This window comes from Sus scrofa, chromosome 6, assembly GCF_000003025.6.
Source record: "Sus scrofa isolate TJ Tabasco breed Duroc chromosome 6, Sscrofa11.1, whole genome shotgun sequence".
Classification (NCBI taxonomy): Eukaryota; Metazoa; Chordata; class Mammalia; order Artiodactyla; family Suidae; genus Sus; species Sus scrofa.
Genome location: NC_010448.4, coordinates 150,073,022 through 150,092,384, shown reverse-complemented (window position 1 = coordinate 150,092,384; position 19,363 = coordinate 150,073,022). Strand labels below are relative to the sequence as shown.

General features: G+C 43.9%; 1 long non-coding RNA gene across 2 annotated transcripts; it reads left to right on the top strand.

Moving 5' to 3' along the window:
* LOC110261219 lies at positions 1,290–15,824 on the top strand. Of its 2 annotated transcripts, none has more exons than XR_002345167.1 (3): positions 1,290–1,530; positions 12,501–12,802; positions 15,351–15,824. It is a non-coding gene; the product is annotated as an uncharacterized LOC110261219 (long non-coding RNA). The 2 variants fall into 2 exon arrangements; XR_002345168.1 differs by lacking the exon at positions 1,290–1,530 and adding an exon at positions 3,782–4,231.

The window sequence follows — 19,363 nt, the reverse complement described above, 5'->3', positions numbered from 1 at the left end:
TAGGCAGGGGCAGCATGAATAATGTAAACAAAAGTCAGGAGCAGGCTGCAGGCTTCCTCTGAAAGGAGTCAGGCATGGAGGGGTGAGGGCCGGAGAACAGGAAGTTTGGATTAGCTTCCCACTTTTCCTCCAGACTCCTTATCGCTCAAGAAGGAAGCTTGTGCAACGGTGAACTATAAAAATCCTCGGTTTGGGCTTTGATGTGTCTTCTCTGTAAAAAGCTCAGCCTGGCCCCGGGGGAGAAGGAGATGGAAAGCTTAAGGCCTGGGTTTGGACAGCAGGGAATAAAGCTGGCCAGGCTGAGGCCTGGATAGTTTCCTGCAGCTGATGATTGCAGAACTGGTTATGCCTGCCGTTCCTATAGCGCTTAACATTTTGCATAGGGTTTCCATATGTGCCATCTCAGCACAACTCTGCGTGGCGGGAAGGACAGGCGTTTTTAGACTGTAGGGGCACAAAATGGGCCACCCCAAAATATGCCACTTGGGCAGAAGGGTTTCTTTGAGCTGAGGATGACTGAGAAACAGCAGACACCAACAGAAGCTCTCTGTCCTCGTCTCCCATATGCCCAAAAGCAGAACATAAATTTCCATTTGCAGAGGTGTCGCCCTCTCCCATACAAGGAAGATGAGGACCCAGGAGGACAATTCTTAGCCTCTTATCAGCCCAGGGATGGCACCATAAGGACGTTCCATAACACACCTTACTAATATAACCCTTCTCTTCTATAGGTTTCCCATATATTTGCCCAGTCTTTCCTTTGCCTTATCACTGCTCTACAAATTTATGGTTCTTCATTAAGATGCTATATAAGCCCCTTTGAGGCATTCATGGCTGAATTTCTCCCACATGTATGTATGCCTCTGCACTCATTCATAAACTGTGCCTTTTTTATTATTATTATTCTTTTTGTTAATCTGACTTTCATCAGTTTAATTTCCTGGGCCTCAGCTGCCTAACCCAGGAGGATAGAGGAAAAAGGCTTTTTCCTCCCCTACAATACCTATCACAGAGATGGAGCTATTAATACAGGAACAAGAGGCTATTCCGCAGATCACCGAGGCTCCAATGTGGATCTTCTGACTCCAGGTCACAGCCCCCTCCCCAGTCTTTTTCAGCCCCCTCCCCTCCTCTTTTTCCCAAGGGCCCCCTAGATCCAGGGAAAGAGTAATTTCACCATATCCTAGGCAGCTGTGACTTCCAAAATAGCTTAGAGAGACTACTCTTAGTCTTTTGTTGTTTCTAAGTTTTTAATTAATTAATTCAAATCGATTTTACAGAGCATCTGCCTCATGCCAGGGAGCTGCTCTTCTGAGCAAACTCGGGCCATTGCTCTTCAGTGGGTGAGGGGTGTGGTCACGAGCCGGCTGCCCAGGAGCATCAGGTTACCCTGCCAATAACCTCCTGGAGGAAGTGACTCAGCAGCCCAGACCTAAAAGAGAGGTCGGAGGGACTGGGGCAAAAGGAAAAGGGGAGAGGGTTCTGGGTAGAGGAGTGCCCACCCGTAAAGACCAGAATGCAAAGAGCATGGTGAGTCTGGGAAGAGGTTCAGTAGCTGGGAGGGTGGAGTGGAAAGGGGCAGAAGGGGGCTGGGAATGGGGAGATGCAAGGCTATTGAGGGGCAGGTGACAGAGGTCGGGGGACTAGGAGTTAGTCTTCATCCTAAGAGCAATGGAGGCCTTCAGAAGGTTTTACCGGGGCTTCCGATGCTTCCAACTGCAGCTGACTGAAGTGACAAGAATGGGTTGGAAAAGGCCAGAGGTGAGGAGCTAAACCTGGGGGATTTGGGGTTTTGGTATTTTTTCCACTGGACCAAGAACTCCTGGAAGGCAGAGAATGAGTCAGAAAAGGTGGTCCTGAAGGTGCCAGTGCTCTTACAGAAGCATATGCCTCTGGAAGAAATGAGCCTTTATACGTATCTCTAGACATCGTGTACCCACCATGTACCAGGCAGAGCTTATATAGACCCAGGCCTGCCCTCAAAGAGCCCACAATCTAGAGTGACATATAGACAAATAAACTCCATCCAGGTGTTGGCACCAAGACCTATGGGAGCACCATGGGGTGTGGCCAGCTTTGTGGAGATCAGGAAGACTTCTCGGAGGAGGTGACATCTGAACTGGGTCCTGAAGGTTTGAGAAGAGTTTGTTAGGTGGTTAAGCTTTTTGTTTGTTTGTTTTTTGCTTTTGGGGGCTACACCCACAGCATACAGAGGTTCCCATGCTAGGGGTTGAATAGGAGCTGTAGCTGCCGGCTTACGCCACAGCCACAGCAACACCAGATCTAAGCCATGTCTGCGACCTACACCACAGCTCATGGCAATGCCAGATCCTTAACCCACCGAGCGAGGCAGGGATGGAACCCACAACCTCATGGTTCCTAGTTGGATTTATTTCCACTGCGCCACAATGGGAACTCCATGGTGGTTAAGTTTTGATCGAAGAATAAAAATCTCAACTTTCTCAAAGGACAGTAAAGTGAGAGATTAAAGTATCACCTTGGGTGGCACGCCTGCTTCCCTGCTTTACTAGATAATGCCTGAATCCCTCACCCCACCTCATCGCTAGCTGCCAACCCAGCAACACTGGGACTTCAAATCTGTTCTCTCCTCTGACATTTTCTTCACATAAAAATGTGGAGGAGACTTAGTATAGTATTACCATTAAGAGCAGATGACCTGGCTTCAAATGAGGGCACTGCCACATCAACTTATTAGGCAAGTACCCTTACTTCTCTAGACCCTCATCTGTATAATGGGAGTAACAGCAGTTCCTGTATCACAGCTTTGATAGGCAGACTCCTGTCCTAATTATGCCACCATGGTGTCTCAGCTCCCAAACTCTTCTGTACTCTGCTTTGTGATGATGGGGCTAGGTTGCTGCAAGTCACATTTTTGCTTGGCCAGATAACTTCCATTTAAGTTCTGTCAATAGGGATGCTAGAGCGGGCCTTCCAGCTGGAGAGGGAAGATGAGACTTGTTCCTTCCTGTCTGCTTCCTGTGGGGTTCCTGTCTAAAGGAAGAAATCAGGAAGACTTCTTGGGGGAGGTGACATCTGAACTGGGTCTTCAGGGATGAAGATGAGTTTGTTGAGTGGCATGCTCCATCACCCAGCAACACTTTTTGACCATGGTAGCAGTGAGGTCACCCCATAGCATAGCTGAAGCCAGTGTGCAGTTTTTCAACACAGAATTAGCTTCATCACATCCAACCAGAGACATCAACACCTGCTCAGCAGTGTCCCCTTCTCAGCAGTTTCAACTCACAGGGTCCTCCCACCAAGTCTCAAAAGTTTTAAAATTCTAAACTTTCCCCCCTGTGTTCTCTCATCCCTAGGGTGATAGCTGCTTTCTGAAATTGCTATCTCTGTTAGACCTTATAGTTCTCATTTTACCCTTCAAAGTATTCAATTAACAATGCTATACCTAGTTAACAGACTTTTATATTAAATTCTCTCTGTTCAAGTAACTGATGTGGTTTCTGTCTCCTGGCTGCACTCTGCATAAATACTTAAAAGATATATTTCCAGAGTTCCTGTTGTGGTGCAGCAGAAACAAATCCAACTAGGAACCGTAAGGTTGCGGGGTTCCATCCCTGCCTCCCTTGGTGGGTTAAGGATCCAGTGTTGCCGTGAGCTGTGGTGTAGCTCACAGATGCAGCTCGGATCCTGCATTGCTGTGGCTGTGGCGTAGGCCAGCAGCTGTAGCTCCAATTCGACCCCTAGCCTGGGAACCTCCATATGCCACGAGTGTAGCCCTAAAAAGCAAAAAAAAAAAAGAAAAGTATATTTCCTACCCTTTAGAGTCAGTTCCCAACAAGGGTCCTCCTGCCTGGAGTAGCTTTTGCCAATAGAATAAGACCAAGTTCAGTTCAGAAGCAAAGGAAAGCTTTAGTTTTCCATGAAAGGATGGAGAGGTGCTCGCTCTCACTCCAAAGCACAGATGTCACATGACAGGCTGTGGGCGGGGCTGCTTCATGGGCCCTCCTCCAGGGAGAGGGCGGAGTTCTCTCGCGCAGGCGCAGCAGGGCTGCTTAGCGTCTCTGCACACAGCCAACAGTGCCACCTTGGACTGAGATTCCTGAGCAGCGCTTTTGTGCGCAGTCCCAAGCTGAGGTGTTGGCACAGCCGTTTTGCACTAGGAACTCTGGTCTGAAGTGCTAGGGGCAAAGCCTCTGCACCAGGCACCCTATACGCAAGTGTCACTAGAAGAAGCACAAAGGAAAAGAAAAAGGTCAGACTTAATTTTATTACCCAGATTCTATCTTTATTTCTGGGGAATTGTTAATGGGCTTTGCTGGTGATAAATCCCTCCTCTGTCGCTTGTCCTACTCCTCATTCTTGAGGGACGCTGAGGGGTGAAGTTTCGTCTTCGGAAACTGCTTCTGGCTGGTTTGGGCGTCTTCATATTCTGGGGTAGAAGAGCCGACCTTCTCCCCGGCTGCCTTTCGTTATGTTTGATTGTCCTCAGACCTCAGCCCTGAGTCCATCCTTTGTCTAACCTTTTGGAGACAAAGACCACCAAACAATTTAAGATTCATGGCCCAAATATTAGCACAAGAATGATGGTCATATGTCAAATTTTTTTTTTTTTTAATGCAGGTATCTAGGCCTTTTGCCTGTGGGCAAGCATGCCCTGATGTGGAGGCTCACTGCCATCACACTTTGTTGTTTTTTGGAAGAGAAGCTTCAGGCCCGAGAGAGGTTTACCTGTGTATTCAAGGGGGCCTGTTACCCCAGGTTGTCCCTCCAGAGACTGAGGCTCGCGGGCCCTCTTCACTCAAGTGTGATGTGCCCACAAAGTGATCCCTGCGACTTCAGGGCACATTGGATGGTTAGCGTCACAAAGTGGACTGATCTTGCAGGCTGCGGGTTTTCCAGGTTTTTAGATTCACCTGTTCTCCTGGCCTAAAGGGGTGGAGGGCCAGGTTCATGGCTGGGAACAGCACCAGATAACCATATTCCATGAGAGCTTTCAAGGTTTCTCCTACCTGGACAGCATACTGAGCTGTCCTTTTCAAGGAGATTAAGGTGTCCCTTCTCGCAGGCATGGAGAATGTTCAAATGTCCTTTTTAACTCATTCCTTGTGGCTAACCACATGGCAAGCAGGGCAATTGGAAGCAACCTAATCCAGTTTTCTTCAGTTCCTGACAGCTTGTCTATGGCCTGTTTCAAGGCCTGACTGTATCTCTGTACTTTCCCTGATTATTGGGGTCTCCAGGTTGAGTGCAAGGTCCATGTTATGCCCTTTGTCACTTGAGACACAAATGTTGGGACGTTATTGCTTTGTGGGGATCCTGGGGAGCCCAAACCTAAGACTTATTCCTTTTAGTAATGCCCTAGCCCCTTCAGCTGCTATTTCAGTTTTCAGGGGAAATGCTTCTATCCGCCCAGAAAAATGTCCGCTTAGCAGCAAGATACCTGAAATTGCCCAGTATTCTCTGCATGACAGTGTAATTAATCTGCCAGTCTTCTCCAGGGCATGTCGTTCTAATCCGAATGGGCTTTATCTGGGGGTCTCTAAGGGATCTGGAGTTGGAATTCATTGTGCAGACAGGGCAGGTCTCAACTATCCAACTGATTACACTTTTCATGCGAGGCGTCCCCATGACCTCAATTAACCAATTATGGAGGGCTTCCCTCCTGTAATGAGTTCTTTGATGAGCCTCCCTGACGGCTTGACAAGCTGCAGTTTGGGGAATTACTGACCATGAGTATTGCCCATGGTCAGTAACTACCTACACGTGGCCTCCTAGAGCTCTGCTGAAGCCTGTTCTGCCGTCTCTCAAGATCAGGCAGGTTCAGGCACCTGGATTCAGGCACTTGAAAGAAGATTCAGTGAGCGGCAGTTAGGTTAGATGTCACTTTATTAGTTTTTATTAGTTTCATGGGCGGCAAGGGCATCAGGCTGGAAAGTCCTGACTGCCTTATATACCAGTGCAGAACAAAGCCGGCAGTTTGCCAAAATGTTGCATAAGAGGTGGTCGTCATCCCACCACACTGTGCATGCCACTAGTTGAACATTGTTACGTAAGAGTTGCTAAGTCATCCTTCACCAGAACAATATGGCTGTCAAGAGGATGTCAAGCGAAAAGAGCCTGAGTGACTCCATTTTCCCCACAAAGCCTCATTTGGGGGCTCTGTCTAATTTTTCTTTTATAGACTGGGGAGCAGTTGGATGGATCTGGCCTTTGAGAAATGAAGGGTAGTTGCCAGGTTACTGGTTCGAGGGCTGTTCTTTTGGCAGTTGTATCCTCCTCATTGTTTCCCACGTGTTACCTGTGTCCCCTTTTGGTGACCCCTGCAATGAATCACTGCCACCTTTTTTTTGAAAGCTGTACTGCTTCTGTGAACTTCAGTTTGCTTAAGCCATGTTTCACCTGTTTATTCTTTGCAATAAACATACCTCTTTCCTTCCAAATAGCCCTGTGTTGGTGGGGTGAGGTGGGGAGAGAAGATGGCATATGCACACCGGGAATCTGTGTAAACATTCAAGACCTTCCCTGGCCTAAGTTCTAAGGCTCAGGTGAGGGCTGTCAATTTGGTTTCTGGGCTAAAGTCCCTGGGGGAGGGCTTCGTGCCTCTTAGATCTTTCTTAGATCTGTAAGTCACTGTGTATCTCACCAGCCTATTTCCCTCTCATAAAACCTCTCTCACCTGTGAATCATTCCTCTTCTGCCTTTGGGAGAGGCTCACTTTTTAGGTCAGGGTGACTGGCATAGACCATGTCTGTGGTTTCTATACAGGCATGCTCCAGGGGCCCCGTTTCTGTGGGAAGAATTTAGTGGGGGGCAGGATTTTATGGTAGCCACTGGCTTGTCTAAAAGCACATCCTGAACTTGAATGACGTTCCAGAGATTTGCCTTTCTGTTCCTTTATAACTTACTAAAGATTGAAACTGATGTGGAATCCATACAGCAACTGGCTGACCAAATGCTAATTTTTCAGTTAAAGAAGGATTGATGTAGCTGCTACTGCCTGGAAGCAAGGAGGCCATTCTTTAGGGGTTAATTGTTTAGAGAAATAAGCAGCCACCTGAGTTGGGAGGCCCCAGTTTTTTTAGCTAATATCCTAAGGCCAATTCCCCTTCTCTCGTGAATGTAAAGGTCAAAAGGTTAAGCCAAATCTGGGAGGGCTAGGGCAGGGGCTTGCAATAATTGCTTTTTTAGTACTTGCAAGGCTCCTTTGCATTTTGAATTCCATCAAAGGGATCATCATCCTTTCCTTTCAACCTTTCATATAGAGGCCTAGCTATTAGACCATAGTTAGGGGTCCAGATCCAGATGCAGCAAAACCCAGCCAGCCCCAGGAAACCCCCAAGCTGTCTTCTAGGTTTAGGAGGGCCAAGGCTGCTGAAGGTTTCTTTCTTTTCCTAGCAGGGTTCTCTGACCTTCTGTGAGAATGAAGCCTGGATTAGTCACCCTCGTTTGTGATGTTTGAGCCTTTTTCTTGGGTACCTTACATCCTTTATTGGCTAAGTGTTTCAGAGTAGTTACGCTATTTTTGTCAGAAGCCTCCTTAGTAGGGCTAGTGATCGGAACATTGTCTGCATTCCAGAGGAGGGTTCCCACCTCCAGATGTAGGTCTTTTAGGTCTTTAGCTAAAGTTTCCCCAAAGAGGGTGGGGAAATTTTTGAACCTTTGGGGCAGAGCTGTCCAGCAAGATTGTTGTTTGTATAGAATGGTTGGGTCCTACCACTCAAACGCAGAAATTTCTCATGACTCTGGAGCTAATGGAATACAAAAGAAACCATCTTTTAAGTCTAGTACAGAATACCAGGGTCCTGGCGGATTGTAGAGGGACCAGCAGAATGTAGAGATTAGGGACTACTGGGTGTATATCCTCAGTGGCTTCCTTGAATGCCCTGAAGTGGTGTGCCATCACATAGTCACACTGGGTTTCTTTACAGGGAGAATGGGGGCATTATAAGCTGATTGACATAGTCTAATAAGGCCTTCTGATGGGGAAGTCTTGTTTTCTATTGTGCTGTATATGCCTGTGTTTTAGATGAATTATCACAGGGCTGGTTCCTACAGCTCATCCTACCCAGACCTGGGGATTTACTCCAGGAAGACTGATTTGCCCTGTCCAGGGACGTGTCCTCAGCCATTAACATGCTCACCTTGTGTCCCTATCTAAGAGATACTCATCTCTAGTTTGTCTCTCATTAGGCTAATAGCCCCCAATTTTTGTAAGATATTTCTTCTTAGAGGGGTAGGAACATTCGGGGACATACAGGAATGGATGGTTGAGCACGTATTCTAATGGTCCATGAATGACTATTCTTGGATCTTCCCTGATACCCTCATAATTTTATAACTCTTGTGACTGAATTTTCCTGACCTGGTGTTCAGAACTGAGTAAGTTGCCCCAGTGTCGACTAAGCATTTAACAGTCTTTCCCCCTATGTCCAACGTTGGCTGGGGCTCCTTGGGGGTCAGTTGGAGCGGCAGCTTAGGAGCCCCCTGGCTCCATCATTCTTCATCTATTTGGACTATTTGCTTTCAAGGATAGTGGCCAGGATCTGTCATTTCCTCCCTCTTTGGGGGCAGCGAGGGCATTCTCCAGTGTTCCTCTTGTTTATATATGGTTCACTGGTTGGGTCCAAGTGTCCTTGGCTCGCTATCCCTCAGTGAGGAGCGGGGGTCAATCAAATGGAGTCAAGAGTCGCCAGTCTCCATGGGCAGTTAGGCCAGATTCCTATACTGACCAGTTGACATTGGAAGGTGACAGCCAGCAGGTGGGCTTGCCTCCAGGTCTTTTTATCCTCTGACTTTTCCTCCTCTATATATCAAACACCCAGTGGGCAACCACAACCAGCTGAAGGTAGGGGTACATGGTTCTATTTGCAATTTCTGAAATTTATGCTTAATGTCAGGGCACTTTGAGAAATGAAATATGACCTCAGGATTGTGTTGCCTTCCAAAGACTCAGGATCAGTGGTGATACAGATTCAGAGGCATTCCCTGAGACTCTAAGAATACCAAAGAAGGGTTTCCTACCAGCTCCCAAATGATTTCCTTTATCTTATTCCAACTGACAGGTTTCTTGCCGCTGCCTGGTCCCTTTAGGATCATATTTTTATAGTGGATCAACCTGTCTTCCACCCCATTCTCTGTTGTCTCTGTGGTCCCAGTTGTGTTTATTATCTGGGACCACTTGATTCCTCCATCTGAAAAGAGCATGACCAGCACTGTTCTGCCTCTGTTTGCTTTGTCCGGGCTCCTGAAAAGATGGTGGCCTTTTCTTCTTCTGCTAGGAGTACGTTGAGGAGGCTCTGGATGTCAGCTCAGGTGGGGTCTTAGGTCTGAAAAATTTCCCTAGTCAGATTCAGGAACCCCTCTATCTTTCCCCAACCCCTTGCTATGACTTCTCCAGTTATACAGATCAGGAGTGGTAAATGGGACATATACCTGGATGAGCCTGCCTTCTGCCTCAAAGAGAGGACTTTTCCTGGTGGCTCCTTGGACTCTGGTTGGTCCTGCTTTATGTAGTTGCTGGACTGGGTTCTGAGGAAGGGCACTGGTTTGGAAGGGGGCCATTAGGCCTTTGGCCCAAATTGGGACCTAAGAAGGAAGGGGTAGGGAGGGAGCAGGGAGGGTTAGGGAAGAAACCAAGAAGGTCCTCGGGGGAGGATCAAGAACTAGTATTATCTCAACGGAGAAGAGCCTACATCCCTTTCGAAGGTCTCTGTTCTGATACAAGCCCACAAAAAAAGCTGGACATAGGGAATTTCATCCCATTTCTTTTGTCTCTGACATAGCATGTCCAGTTGTAAAATGATGTTGTAATTTAGAAATCCATTGGCAAGCCAGCTTTCCCCATCTCACAGCTGGTATTAGAGCCAGGCTGTATTACATAGGAAGATTAAATGTTTTGGGGGTCAGGGGATGATACCTGAAAAACTTCCAGTTCTGTAGGATGCACCCTAATGGGCTATCCTTTGATAGGGTGGACGTTTGGTTTCCCATACCTTAGATGTTCTGTTTTGGATTTGTTTCTAGCTACCAAGGAGGTGGTTAGAGGAATTGTAGGCTAGCAAACGCTGGATTTGACCCAAAGAAGACTTCTGGCTTGGGAAATTTAAATATTAATAAAAATATTAATGGTTTTCTCAAAAGACCAAAAGAGGGAGTTCCCGTCATGGCTCAGTGGTAATGAACCTGACTAGTATCCATAACGACATGCGTTTGATCCCTAGCCTCACTCAGTGGGTTAAAGATCCAGGGTTGCCATGAGCTGTGGTGCAGGTTGCAGATGTGGCTTGGATCTGGCGTGGCTGTGGCTATGGTGTAGGCTGGTAGCTGTGGTTCTGATTCAACCCCTAGCCTGGGAACTTCCATATGCCATGAGTGCAGCCCTAAAAAGACAAAAAATTAATAATAAAAAATAAATCAAAAGACCAAAATAGGAGGCCTTCAAATCGCATGGACTCTGATATAACGGGGGGTGGGGGGGGGCTTGAATTTGTAAAAGCTTGTGCTTGAGATAGTACGTCTCTCCTCAGTCAGGATGTCCCACAGGAGGTTAGACAGCACTGCCTCTGGGCCAGAGCAGCATGGTGAGCTCCTGACCAACTTGGTCCATTAGGGAGTGGCTTAGCTGTCTGAGGTGGGGGTCTTCTCTTCCTGACCTTGGGCTGAAAAGGAAGAGTTTGGGGGCTTCCCACAAGGTGAGAGCTAAAAGCACGAGGGATTCCCACAGGGTACTCACCAAATCTCTGGGGCAGCTGGTATTCTGTCCTGATACGGAGAGGAGAGTCTGTGGAACCTCAGTCAATAGAGAATCCCCCGTTTCACCTCACAAGCAGGAAAGGGAAGAGAGGTTTGGTGGTGGGTGTTTCCTGCTCTTGCCAGCAGCTCGGTTTCCTGATAATGGGGTTCCTGGTCTTGTGAACAGCTCACAGGACTCCCTAGTCCACTTCTGAGAAACTAGCGCTGGCCCAAAGAGGTTCAATTACCGGCTGTATACCCACCTTTGGACCCTTTCACATTCGGGCTTCCCAGTGCCCTTTCCTGAACTCAAGTGGAACATCCTTGTTGTGTTGTGTCAGGTGGTCTTCTTTACCTGGGCCTTTTTCTGGCCTCTCGTCTTGGTTCATGCGACTGGCCACTTCCCTTTACTAAACTGAAAGTGACTATGGAGAACGTGATCAGGGAGGAGGGCAAAAAGCCCTGGTGTGGCCACTACTGCCTTTCACAGGGATCAAGAGGATAGCATTGCTGGCAAGACTTCCATGGCTTCATCCCATCTGCAAGACCCCACCACCCCCTGCCCCGCCCCCTCTCCACTGAGCACCATAGAAAGGCACACTTGAATTTGAGTCAATGTGATCCCCTCAAGGGTACGTGGTCCAGATTTTTCTGGGGGCTATGCTATATGCATACCATACCTGGATATCAAGGTGCTGGAAAGAGTTTCTCTGAATTCAGCTGCCGCCGTTCTACCCCATCAGAGTGAACTCAAAGGCCAGCCAGAGTCAATGACCAAAGTCAGTCATCCTCACTCAGACTTCCTAGAGCCCCCACCGTCCTCCCGCTGGAGCTGGGCAAGCCTGGAGCCTACTGGATAGAGGCAGGTGAAAGGCTATGGTTTGTTCTTTCGTGGTTGCCACAATTTGTTACCAGTCCTCCATTTAAAAAAAATCAATTGGAGTATAGTTGACTTAACAATGTTGTAGTAGTTTCAGGTGTACAACAAAGCGAATCAGTCATACATATAAATATATCCATTCTTTTTTCCCATAGAGGTTATAACAAACTATTGAGTAGATTTTCCCGTTCTACACAGTAGGTTTTTATTAATCATTTGTTTATACAGTAGTGTGTATTCGTTATTCCCACGTTCCCAATTTCTCGCTCCCCCCCCCACACCCCGTTACCAATCCTTTGAGATGAGCCCCAACAAGGGTCCTCCTGCCTGGTGTTATATGAGCCAGTAGAATGAGATCAAGTTCTGTTCAGAAGCAAAATTCTTTGATTGACAATTGGAGAGGTGCAAGCTTGTGCTCTACATGCTGTCCCCAACAGACCATCTCAGGGCTGTTTTATCAGGTTCTTATCAGCAGGGAGGGTGCAGAGTTCTTGTGAGTCAGGTATAGCTGTGCTGCTCATGGCTCCAGATCATAGTACCAGGTGTAGCAGTTCTGCACTCGGCGTGCCAAGCTGAGGTGTAGGGTGCAGCCATTTCCCACTGGGAACTCTGGTCCGATGGGCCAGCTGCAAGGCCTCTCTCTACGTGTGGTACTCTATGAGCAAGAGAAACTAGTCTAAGCACAAAGGAAAAGGAAAAAAAAAAGGTTAGATTTCGTTTTATTACCCAGATTCTATTTTTATTTCCTAGAAATTGTTAATGGGCTTTACCAGTGACAGATAAACACACACATATTTATATGTATGTACATATAAGATGTTTGGTACTTGCTAAAGTCTCAACAAATGCTTCTCCTTATGATTTTTGATGAGTTCCTAACATTCATTTATTTATTCATTCATTTATTCAGCATATGTTGCTTCCTACTATGTGTCAGGCCCCATGTGAAGTATTGGGGTGCAGAGCTAAATAAGCTACAGTCCAGCCCTCAGGGAGCATACAGGCTGAGTGGAGGAGACCACCAAGGACAGGAGCCCACCCTAGAAATGGTTCTTGGCACCTCCTCCAGGAATCTCCCATTGCTGATCTCACTGCCCAGTTATTCCATCTCCCAGACCATCCAGAATCCTGATGTCCAACCACACAAGCATTCTTCATCCGGCACATTTTCCAACACCTGTTTTTGACAGACCTCCAGAATTAGTACTTACGGTAAGGTTCATCTGATGCTCTCGTGTTACTATTATTTATTTGCCTATCTTACCATCCTTCTTAGATGGTAAATTACTTGAGATTGATTTCCCCAAATGGCTGTTTTCTGTAACATTTTATAGGCTTAGTACAGTGCCTGAGACATGATAGGATATCCCAAAAAAAGACAATAAATGAATTAATTCATCTAGTCAAGAAATATCCCTTGAGGTCTTACTCTGAAGCAGACACTGGACTAGGTACTGGGAAGACAGAGACAAACCCACAGGGTCATGCCCCACCCTACCCCATGAATGGATATCTGGTCCTTTGAAACAGGACAACCTTGAGGACCCAAATCATCAGCCTGGTACAACACAGACTTTTCAGCACCTCCTCTGCTACCTTCCTGCTGAACCCTCCATGGGAGAGGGCAGCCTGCTGTGGTTTACCTTATGTCCTGAACACTGGTGGCCAAAGGCTATTTTTAAATAGCAAACATTTGCATTTTTAATGTTGACCGGAATGGGAAAGGCTGTGATAACCTTTCCAAACTGATATTGGTTTTTACATGATTGAAATGGGCCTGGCTTCAGGCATTTCTTAAATGGAAATTTTAAAGTATTTCCAATATCAGTGAGAGAGCAGAATCATCTCAGAACACTGTTCCCTGCTTGTATTCTCAAAAAATATCACCTCCCTGCCCTGAGCACACTCAGCACCTTTGCCTTGTCAATATTTCAGCATCCTCTTAACCTTCACTTGGTCCTCGTCACCTATTTGGGGGGTAGACAGCGTGAGAACTGCTAGTTGGTCTCCTTGGGGGGGAAACTGACTCTCGGGGATGCAAACTGCTTACCTCCCTAATCGTTTCCCTCATCCATGACAGAGGCATAAAAGCACTGCTTCAGAGGTTTGCTGTGATGTTCGAATATGGTAATCTGTAAAGACACTTAACATCCCATGCCTGGAGTTCCCGTCGTGGCGCAGTGGTTAATGAATCCGACTAGGAACCATGAGGTTGCGGGTTCAGTCCCTGCCCTTGCTCAGTGGGTTAAGGATCCGGCGTTGCCGTGAGCTGTGGTGTAGGTTGCAGATGCTGCTCGGATCCCGCGTTGCTGTGGCTCTGGCGTAGGCCGGCGGCTACAGCTCCGATTCGACCCCTAGCCTGGGAACCTCCATATGTCGCAGAAGCGGCCCAAAGAAATAGCAAAAAAAAAAAAAAATCCCATGCCTGCTACTTGGCTAATGCTCCATGGACATTAGTTCTTGTCTGTCCCCCAGCAGTGATCTAAGGTAATCCACTAACATCAGGTGAGAACCCTAAGCTCCTGGCTCCCAGGTCACTTTCCAAGAGATTGTGTCTTTCTGGACACAAATAGGTTAAAACATACATATTTGGGTTAAAAGCAGAAGAACTCATTCCCACCTTCACTCTATTCTGACTACTTGTTAACAAAAGATTCTGTGACAGCCCAGGTATCTATATGTTCCTTCTCTGTTTTCATTGTGGTAGAAGTCGCTACATGGTCCAATATAGTAGCCAAGAGCCGCGTGTGACTACTTTAGTTTAATTAAATTTAAAGTTCAGTTCCTTAGTCATAGTAGCCATATTTCGAGGGTCCAATGACCACAGGCGGTTAGTGGCTTCCAGCTCAGATACAAGCTATTTCTATCATTACACAAATTACTCCTGGAAGGTGCTAAGAGAATAAGAGAGGAGAAAAGAAAGAAAAGGAGAAGTGAGGGGACAAAAGAGGCAAATTGGTTTTCCAGAGAGTTCCTCCTTCCTGCACATCCTTGCACATGTTCACTCGGGCATGGGAACCAATCTCTGTTTGTTTGCACATTCTAATGAAGAGGGAAATTTTCTCTGAAAGAGTCAGTGCCTGGGAACTTTTAAAATTTAGTTTGGCTCAGTAAACATTATCATTTAAAACTCAGATGTGATCCTTTATTCCCTGCTGTAAATAAGTCCATGGCCTACTAAGAGAGCCCCACATCGTCAACATGTTTCCAAGGCCATTGTGATTTACTCTCACTGTATTCCTGTCTCTACTCACTGCAGGCACACAGGCATTTGCCCCGTCTTGCCTGACACCCACCTTCTCTGATGCACCTAATACTCTATTCTCCTTGCCTTGGCTTCTGCTGAGCCCACTGTCTGGAACACTCAGAAAGGCATTATTTCCACCTATACACATGGGTCAAAACAGAACTGAAATTCTTCCTCCTCCTTTTCCCTTCCCTAGTTCTGCTGGTCTGATGTGCGTCTGCATCCAGCATTTTATTCATGTTTTTCAGAGCCTTTGCCCGCTTGTATCCATGTCTTTTCGCTGTATCTCCACATAATGGTGATTCTCAAACTCTGTATGGAGGGAAGACCAACATTTTTTTGGTTTAGTTTTTGTAAATTTCCAAACAGATGGATGATTTTATAAAATAAAGTGAAATTGGAAAAAAAACATACAAAATATGAACCTTAGTTATTGTATTGTTAGATTCAAACTGCTATAAAGGTTTCTAAACCCTTATTCTCAATTTCTATATTTTTCTCATCTTTGGCCAGTAACAGTTTTCAGACCACATGTGGAACAGCAATGCCCTCCAGCCCTGGCAAGAAGGCTCTGCACGTGGTCATCACTGGATAGGCTTTATGGAATCCTTTAGAAACTCCAGTGCTCCTCCAGATGTCTGAAGAATGTACAGAGGAGTATAGGAGGAGTCTTTGTGGAGGCTCTGTTAGAATGAAGAGGCCCCTCTGTGATGATGTTTGCAAGATTTGTGTGAGGACACCAGTTCTACTGTCTAAATAGCTTCATGAACCTGAACTTCTTATCTCAATGTGGCCTTGACCTGAAGCTAGACCAAGTTCTTAAACTCTTTTGTGCCAATAGACCTAGTTGATAGTTTAGGGAGGCCTGTGGATCTTTCTGCAGAATGTTTTAATGTCAGTGTTTTAAATGCAGAAAAGAAAAACCACGGGATTTCAAAAGAAATCAGTTATTCTCAAATACAATTAATAAAATGTGTGGTTCACAAATGTTGCTTTGCTAACACATTAAAATAACAATATCTGTTTGTATTTGGTTGTTGAGTAGCATGGAGCCTCCATGTGAAAGTTAAACAACACTCTACTAGACAGCCAATGGATCACTGAAAAAAATCAAAGAGGAAATCAAAAAATACTTGGAGACAAATTAAAATAAAAACACAATTCAAAATCTATAGGACGCAACAAAAGTTGTTCTAGGAGGGAAGTTTATAGTGATACAAGCCTACGTCAAAAAGCAAGAAAAATCTCAACCTAATCTTACATCTAAAGGAGCTAGAAGAAGGAAAAACAAAATCCAGAGTTAGTAGAAGAAATAATAAACCTCAGAGTAAGAATAAATGAAATAGAGACAGAAGAGAAAGAAAATATCAATGAAACTAAGAGCTGGTTCTTTGAAAAGATAAAATTGATAAGCCTTTAGCCAGACTTATCAAGAAAAAAAGAGGGACTAAATCATATCAGAAATGTAAAAAGAAAAGTTACAACCAGCACCACAGAAATACAAAAGATCATGAGACTACTACAAGCAACTCTATCCCAATAAAAGGGGCAACCTTGAAGAAATGCACAAATTCCTAGAAATGTACAATCTACAAATACTGAACTAGGAAGAAATGGAAATTATGAACAGACCAGTTACAAGTAATGAAACAATCTGTAATCTTAAAAACTCCCAATAAACAAAGGTCCAGGACCTGATAGCTTCATAGGTGAATTGTACCAAACATTTAAAGAAGGGTTAACACCTCTCCTTCTCAAATTATTCAAAAAAAATTGCAGAGAGGAAACACTTCTGAAATTATTCTATGATGCCAGCATTACCCTATCACTGATGAACATAGATGCAAAACTCCTCAACAAAATATTAACTGAATTCAACAATATATCAAAAGGATTATATACCATGATCAAGTGGGATTTATCATAGACATGCACGGATTTTTCAATATCTTTAATCAATTCAATATGATATACACATTAAACTGAAGACTAAAAAAATTAATAGATGCAGAAAAAGCTTTTGACGAAATTCAACATGTTTAGAATAAAAACCCTCCAGAAAGTGGACATAGAGGGAACCTACCTGAATGTAATGAAGGCCATATATGACAAGGCCACAGCTAAATCATACTCAACAGTGAAAAGCTGAAAGCATTTCCTCTAAGATCAAGAAAAAGAAAAGGATGCCCAATTTCACCACTTTTATTTAAAATAGTGTTGGAAGTCCTAGCCACAGCACTCAGGGAAAAGAAAAAAAATGAATCTAAGGCGGAAGAAATAAAACTGTCACTGTAGATGATATGATACTGTACGTAGAAAATCCTGAAGATGCCACCAAAAAACTAATAATTATCACTGAATTTGATAAAGTTCCAAGATACAAAATTAATATTTGGAAATCTATTGGATTTCTGTAGTCTAACAATGAGCTATCAGAGAAGTTAAGGCAATGATCACATTCACAATTGCATCAAAAAGAAATACCTAGGAATAAATCTACCTAAGGAGGTAAAATACTCAGAAACTTATAAGACACTGATGAAAGAAATTGAAGATGACACAAACAGATGGAAAGATATACCAGTCTCATGGATTAGAAGAATTAATATTGTTAAAATGACCATACTACAGATTCGATACAATCTCTATAAAAATGTCAAGGGTATTTTTAACAAAACTAGAAAAATAATATTGAAATTTGTGTATAAACTTAAAGGACCCTGAATAATCAAAACAACCTTGAGAAAAAGAACAGAGCTGGAGGAATCACAATCCCTGATTTTATACTATACAGTGTGAAAAAAGCCACAGTGATATTTTTATACTATACAGTATAAAAAGCTGCAGTAATCAAAACAGTATATTCCTAGTACAAAAGCAGACATATAGATCAATGGAACAGAATAGAGCACCCAGAAATAAACCCACAAACTTATGGTCAATTAAATTATGACAAAGGAGGCAAAAATATGCAATGGAGAAAAGACAGTCTTTTCAATAAATGGGGCTGAGAAAACTAGACAGCCACACTTAAAAGAATGAAATTAGAACTTTCTCCACACCATATAAAAATAAACTCAAAATGGATTAAAAACTAGAAAAATAATATTAAAATTTGTAAACCATAAAACTCCAAGAAAGTATAATCAGGACATTCTTCAACATAAATCATAGCAATAATTGGGGGGGAGGAAAGGAAAGGAAATAAAAGCAAAAATAAATGGAAACTAATCACACTTAAAAGCTTTTGCACAGCGAATGAAACCATCAAAAACAAAAAAAGACAACCTACTGAATGAGAAAAAATATTTGCAAATGATATGACTGATGAGGGGTTATATCCAAAATATATCAGCAGCTCATACAATTCAACATAAAAATCCAATTAAAAAATGGCTAGGAGTCCTGAATAGACATTTTTTTCCAAAGAAGACAATAAACATGATCATTAATCATCAGATAAGTACAAATTAAAACCACAATGAGATATCAGCTCACACCTGTCAGAATGGCTACATCAAAAGTACCACAAATAACGAAGTTTGGGGAGGATGTGGAGAAAAGGGAGCCCATGTAAAATATTGGTAGGAATGTAAGTTAGTGGAGACACTATGCAAAACAGTATGAAGGTTCTCAAAAAACTAAAAAAATAACTACCATATGATCCAGCAATATCACTCCTGAGTATTTATCAGAAAAATACTAATTCAAAAAGATAATGCACCCCACTGTTTGTAATAGCATTATTTACAGTTGCCAAGATATTAAAGCAACCTAATTGTACATCAGCAGATGAATGGATAAAGAATCTGTGATACACACACAGAGAAGACTACTACTCAGCCATAAAAAAGGATGGACAGTTGCCATTTGCAACAGCATGGATGGACTTTGAGGGTATTATGCTAAGTGAAATAATTGAGAGAAAGACAAATACTGTATAATATCACTTTTACATGGAATCTGAAAAATCTAGTGAATATAACAAAAAGAAACAGACTCACGGATATAGAGAACAAATTAGTAGATACCAGTGGGGAGAGAGGGGAAGGGGAGGGCAAGATAGAGGCAGAAGATTAAGAGGTATAAGCTACTTTGCATAAAATAAATAGGCTGCAAGAATATACAGCACAACATGGAATATACCCAATACTTTAAGTGCAATACAGCCTTTAAAAATTATAAATCACTATGTTGTACACCTGAAATTTATACACCAACTGTACCTCAATTTAAAAAAAATAAGGATATCTGATGGTGGGAAAAATACCTACTCTAATTTGATATATTGCCGAGTGTAAAACTATATTTCAAGTTACCTACAACAACTCCACTGTGATTTGAAAATACCAGTTATTTCTATTTTGACCATCATAGATACTACCTCTACTGTGATTTGTTTTTGCCTAAATTCATGATGGAAGGAAATACCCAATTTCACTTCGAGACTAATGAAAATAAAGGTGCAATTCTTCACGTCATTTAAGGTCCAAAGTGTCCCTAACTCATTCATTCATTCATTTAGT